Genomic DNA, 5,625 nt, shown 5'->3' on the forward strand with positions numbered 1-5,625 from the left:
TTGCACGTTCCACACTGTAATCCACAGTGACCCAAAAGGAATGATAAAAACAACGCAAATCTTTGTATCCTAAGTCAGTGCCCCTCCTATTTCTTCCATTTAAAGTAACATCTTGTGAAAACATGCTTTCTGTGATAGATTGAGACATGTCTACAGTTAATGTTTACATAGAAATGGCTATGCTTTTTAAAAACACTATTGAAAGCACGTACGTGACAAGTATTTTGAATAAACAGCCTCCAAGTTGCTTTATTTTTATATGTGAAGGACAGTTATTCATCCCTGAGAGCTCTCTGAGACTGCTTGGAAAGATTGCACAATTCCAGCTGCCTGCAAGTCTGTGGTTATGTATATTATATTATATTATATCAAGAAATATTTTGGCAACAGAATTGTTTTGGAGGGATGTTCTCTGCTGGAAGAGCAGAGGCTGAGCACCAGATTCTTTGCTCAGGGCCTTTGTCATCTTAAAATCTTTTTCTTCTGTCAGGGCAGTGTTAACAAACTACAGCCTAAAAACCAGAATGCGTATTTTCAAGAATGCATAATTACTTTCACTCTGAAATTTGAACTTGAATTTGTCCTGTTTCTGATTTGAGACACCAAATTGTTTTTTTGATTGTGTGCTACACTGAGGGACTCTGTCATCAGACATTTGCTCCCTCGTAGAGCTGAAGAGCACCTTTATATTGCTCACATATGCCCCTCCTAAGCCAGTGTCAGCCCTTTGTTTTAATTCTGTAGAGGGTGCATGCTGGAACATGAAACAAAATGTTTTCTTCATTAAAGCTTCCTGTATTACTATTGGTCTGACCCTGGTGGTTACCTCCTACTCAACACTTCCCACAAATCTACAGTAACAGCACATAAATCGCATTGAGCAATCATAAAGCACACAGTGTGCGTGAAAAACATTTCTTGAGCATGTCTTCTGTGAATACAAAATCTCGTTCGTTTGCAAAGGAAGATTACATTTTAGGTAAGCAGGATGGATAACGTGAGGAAGTGAATATGACTTCCTTTATAACGTATTTTTCTTGTTCATTTTTCCAGTCTTGCAGTATTTGACTAGCGGTTCTGCAGTAAGGAATCTCCTGTGCCAACCTCCTGTTCATAGCAATTCTTCTGTGTAACTACACACACGCACATTTGCTTATGGAAGAGCAAAATCAGGTACACTTGTCTGAATAAGCTTGTGACATTTTCTGGTTTCTTGCCTACACTTCCATCACTGCTGAGGAAGGCTTTTCATACTCTGCACTGAGAAAAAAGTGTACTCAAATAATTTCCAGAGCCCTCTTCATTCATACCATTGCCCACTGCCATGTCCTCTGCTTCCTCCTGTTCCTTATCTCTGTCCCCTGTGTCTTAGTGCTCAGCCAGCACAGGCTCCTACAGTCCTCTTCTACAACAGATACACTTAAAACTAACCCTGACTGAAAACATGCTGCCAAACACCCTTTGCCATTAGCTGCAAAAGTCTGAATGACAAAGGCCACCATTTGTGTCGTCCTGGTAAAAATCAGAGTGTTACTTACTATCCCATGAAGTTGATGCAGGACAGAGCATAGTGCGCAGACCATGTCACAGAATCAGAATCGTGCAATCATAGAATGCTTTGGGTTGGAAGGGACCATATAGCCCAAACCTCCTGCAGTGAGCCAGGGACATCTTCAACTACACCAGGTCGCTCAGAGTCCCGTCCAACCTGATCTTGAACGTTTCCAGGTGTGGGGCATTTACCACCAGTCTGGGCCATCCATTCCAATGTTTCACCATCTTCATGGTAAAAAACTTCTTCTTTATACTCAGTCTAAATCCACCCTCCCTCAGTTTAAAGCCACCATCCTTTGTCCTATCACAACAGGCCCTGCTAGAAAGCCCATCCTTGTCTTCCTCACAAGCCCCCTTTGGGCACTGGAAGGCCACAATAAGGTCTCCCCGCAGCCTTCTCTTCTCCAGGCTGAACAGCCCCAACTCTCTCAGCCTTTCCTCATAAAAGAGGTGCTCCAGCCCTTGGATCATTTTTGTGGCCTCCTCTGGACCTGCTCCATCAGCTCCATATCCTTCTTGTATTGAGGGCTCCAGAGCTGGATGCAGGAGTCGCAGTGAAGTCTCACCAGACTGGAGTAGAGGGGCAGAATCACCTGCCTCGACCTGCTGGCCACGCTTCTCTTGATGCGGCCCAGGATACGCTTGGCCTTCTGGGCTGTGAGCGCACATTGCTGGCTCATGTTCAGCTTTTCATCCACCAGTACCCCCAAGTCCTTCTCAGCAGGGCTGCTCTCAATCCCCTCATCCCCCAGCCGGTACTGATAGCGGGGGTTGCCCTGACCCAGATGCAGGACCTCGCACTTGGCCATGTTGAACCTCATAAGCTTCACACAGGCCCACTTCTCAAGCTTGTCCACGTCCCTCTGGATGGCATCCCGTCCTTCTGGTGTGTCAACTGCACCATTCAGCTTGGTGTTGTCTGCGAACTTGCTAAGGGTGCACTCGATTTTGCTGTGTATGTCATGGATGAAAATGTTAAACAGCACCGGTCCCAGTACGGATCCCTGAGGGACACCACTTGTCACCAGCATCCATTTGGACATTGAGCCACTGACCACTACCCTCTGGATGTAACCTTCCAACCAATTCCTTAGCCACCAAACAGGCCACCCATCAAATCCATATTTTTTCGATTTAGAGAAAGGATGTTGTGCAGGACTGTGTCAAAGGCTTTACAGAAGTCCAGACAGGTCACATCCATAGCTTTTCCCTTGTCCACTGATCTAGCACATCATCATAGAAAGCCCCTAGGTTGGTCAGGCAGGACTTGCCCTTGATGAAGCCGTGCTGGCTGTCTTGAATCACCTCCCTGTCCTCCACACGCCTTAGCATAGCTTCTAGGAGGATCTGTTTCACGATCTTCCAAGGCAGAGGTGAGGATGACAGGTCAGTAGTTCCCAGGGTCCTCCCTCCTACCCTTTTTAAAAATGGGCACAATGTTTCCCTTCTTCCAGTCACCAGGGACTGCGCCTGACTGCCATGACCTTTCAAATATCGTGGAGAGTGGCTTGGCAACTCCATTAACCAATTCCCTCAGGACTCTGGGATGCATCTCCACAGGTTCCATGCACTCACGTACGTTCAGGTTCCTCAGGTGGCCATGAACCTGGTCTTCTTTTACAGTGCGAGGGGCTTTATCCGCATGGTTGCCATCTTGCAGTCCATTAGCTAGGGAGGGGAGAGGAGAGAGGTTGCCAGTGAAGACTGAAGCAAATAAGTTGTTGAGTACCTCAGCCTTGTTGTCATCTGTTGATATGAGGTCGCCATTCTTGTTCATCAGGGGGTTACACTTTCTTTAACCTTCCTTTTCTGGCTGACATACCTGTAGAAGCCCTTCTTGTTATTCTTTGCATCCCTTGCCAAGTTCATCTCCAGCTGTGCCTTGGCCCTCCTGAGCTCATCCCTACACACCTGGGCAGCAACCCTACACTCTTCCCAAGATACCTGTCCCTGCTTCCACTGCCTGTGCAGTTCCCTCTTGCCCTTTAGTTTGACCAGCAGGTCTCGGCTCAGCCATGCTGGTGTCTTCCCTTCCTTGCCTGACTTCTTACACCTGGGGACTGAGAGCTCCTGTGTTCTATGGAAAGCATCCTCAAAGATCTGCCACCTCTGTTCTGTTCCCCTGTCCCTGAGGACCATTTCCCAGGGGGTCCTACTGACTAACTCCTTGAAGAGCTGGAAGTTAGCTTTCCTAAAATTTAGTGTCCTGACTGTACTTCTCGCCTTTCCCATACCCCTCAGGACTGCGAATGTCAAGGAACCTCTACCAACCATGTTAACTCACAGCAGGGGAGCAGAAAATAAAGATCAGCCACTACTATGTGACTGAGGATCAGTCACTACTAAGTGACTAGGTGCTAAAATGGTGTATGAAATCTAACAGTAACAAGTGCAAAATTATATGTATAGTCCTATGTTTCTATTTTTCCCCATGTACATACATATAAAAGAATTGAGTAGTGCACAAAATACTGTTGTGTATTGGAAGGTGTGTGGGGGAAACCAAACAGCTTTTCAGACAGCAGTCTTGCTGAGTTCTTGAACTTGTTGTCTCCGAGAGCAGGGTCCCGCCTGCCACATCCACAGATCAGGCATGACTGCAGCAGACGCCCCAGCCTTAGGCTTCCTGACAGAGAAGTTGTGCGTGGACTGCATGACTGTACCTGGCTGTCCTCGCCGACCCTGGGCCTGCTGCCACAGTCAAATCAGTGCTGGGTGTTCCAGTTACACAGTAACTCTGTTCCTCTTTCATATTACGGGACTTAACTTAAAACAGAAGCAGCAGCAGACTTTGATGTATTGGCTCACATGTCTGTCAGCTCCACACACCCTTCACACACCCTGTGCGGATCGGGCAGGCAGCCTCCACCTCCCTTTCCCTGTGCCCACCCCAAAGCTTTCTGCTTGCCCCTTCTTCTGTATGCCTCAAGTCCCGAATGTGGCTGCCCCTCCACCACATCACTCTTGAGGAAATCTGTGCATGCATAACATGTTGGAGAGGGAAGGTTTATGGATTCTACTGCCTCATGGAGGCAGCCTCAGGGTCCAAGGGAAGACAAGGGAGACAGGACAGAATTCTTCTACTGAGTGGCCTCAGGGTTTCCTTGGAGGGCTGGCCTTTGGCTAGAACAACACTCATGGCCTTACAGATGCACATGTGTTCAGGACTGGGGGTAGAAAATTACTTTTCCTGCAGCTGTGCCACTTCTGGGTGATGGCACCATTCGTGAATGTGACTCTATAGGCCAGACTTCTCATTATCGTTGTTATTACTAACTGACCCCAAGCTAGTTCCCTACTGACAGGCAAGAGTCAGCAGGGAGACTTCAGAAAGCAGCAGGACACTTTTCCCTCAGCCAGGTGGTCCACCAGTGGGTCCTCATGTCCAACATTTCCTCTCCACTATGAAAAGACAGGAGGACGGGCAACTACCACATCTGCCTTGGCAGCACTTGGAATGGCATTGGGATCTGTCTCACTCGTTGCCCAGGGCTCCTTCACCCTTCCACATGGCTCCTGGGAAACAGCAGCTCATGGGGCGCTGGCAGAGAAGCTGCAGCAGGCATGCTGGCAGGCTGCAGAACACTTCAGAGGCGAGTGAACACAGAGGTGCAGCAGCAGCACTGAGAAGCATCAACAGTACAAATCACAAGTTCAGATCAGTCTGCCAGCCTGTACAGGTAGCATCATGTACTATGTCCAGCACGCAGAGCTAGGATGCAGGGCACCCGTGCTGTGCTCAAGTTCTGTTTGCTCTGAGGCAGAAGTTGCTTTCAGTGAGTTGGGAAATAGGAAGATGGTGCAGACCAGGCCAAGTGCCACCTGGCAGGCCAAGGCTTTTACATGTAGCAGGGCTGCTGTTACCTTCTTATACATAATTTAAAATAAATTACAAAGTTTGCAACTCATGCAGACCCTACTACAAGAACGACTTACAGCTTGTACAAAGATACCCCTAGAGAAGCCTCTGTTCCTCTCGTTACTAGAACCACAACTCAGGAAAGCTCTTAATACTGGACAAATTTTGGACACGCATCTAAGAAATGCTATTTTGTTACCTTAGTAGCACTA

Source organism: Opisthocomus hoazin, chromosome 3 (assembly GCF_030867145.1).
Source record: "Opisthocomus hoazin isolate bOpiHoa1 chromosome 3, bOpiHoa1.hap1, whole genome shotgun sequence".
Taxonomy (NCBI): domain Eukaryota; kingdom Metazoa; phylum Chordata; class Aves; order Opisthocomiformes; family Opisthocomidae; genus Opisthocomus; species Opisthocomus hoazin.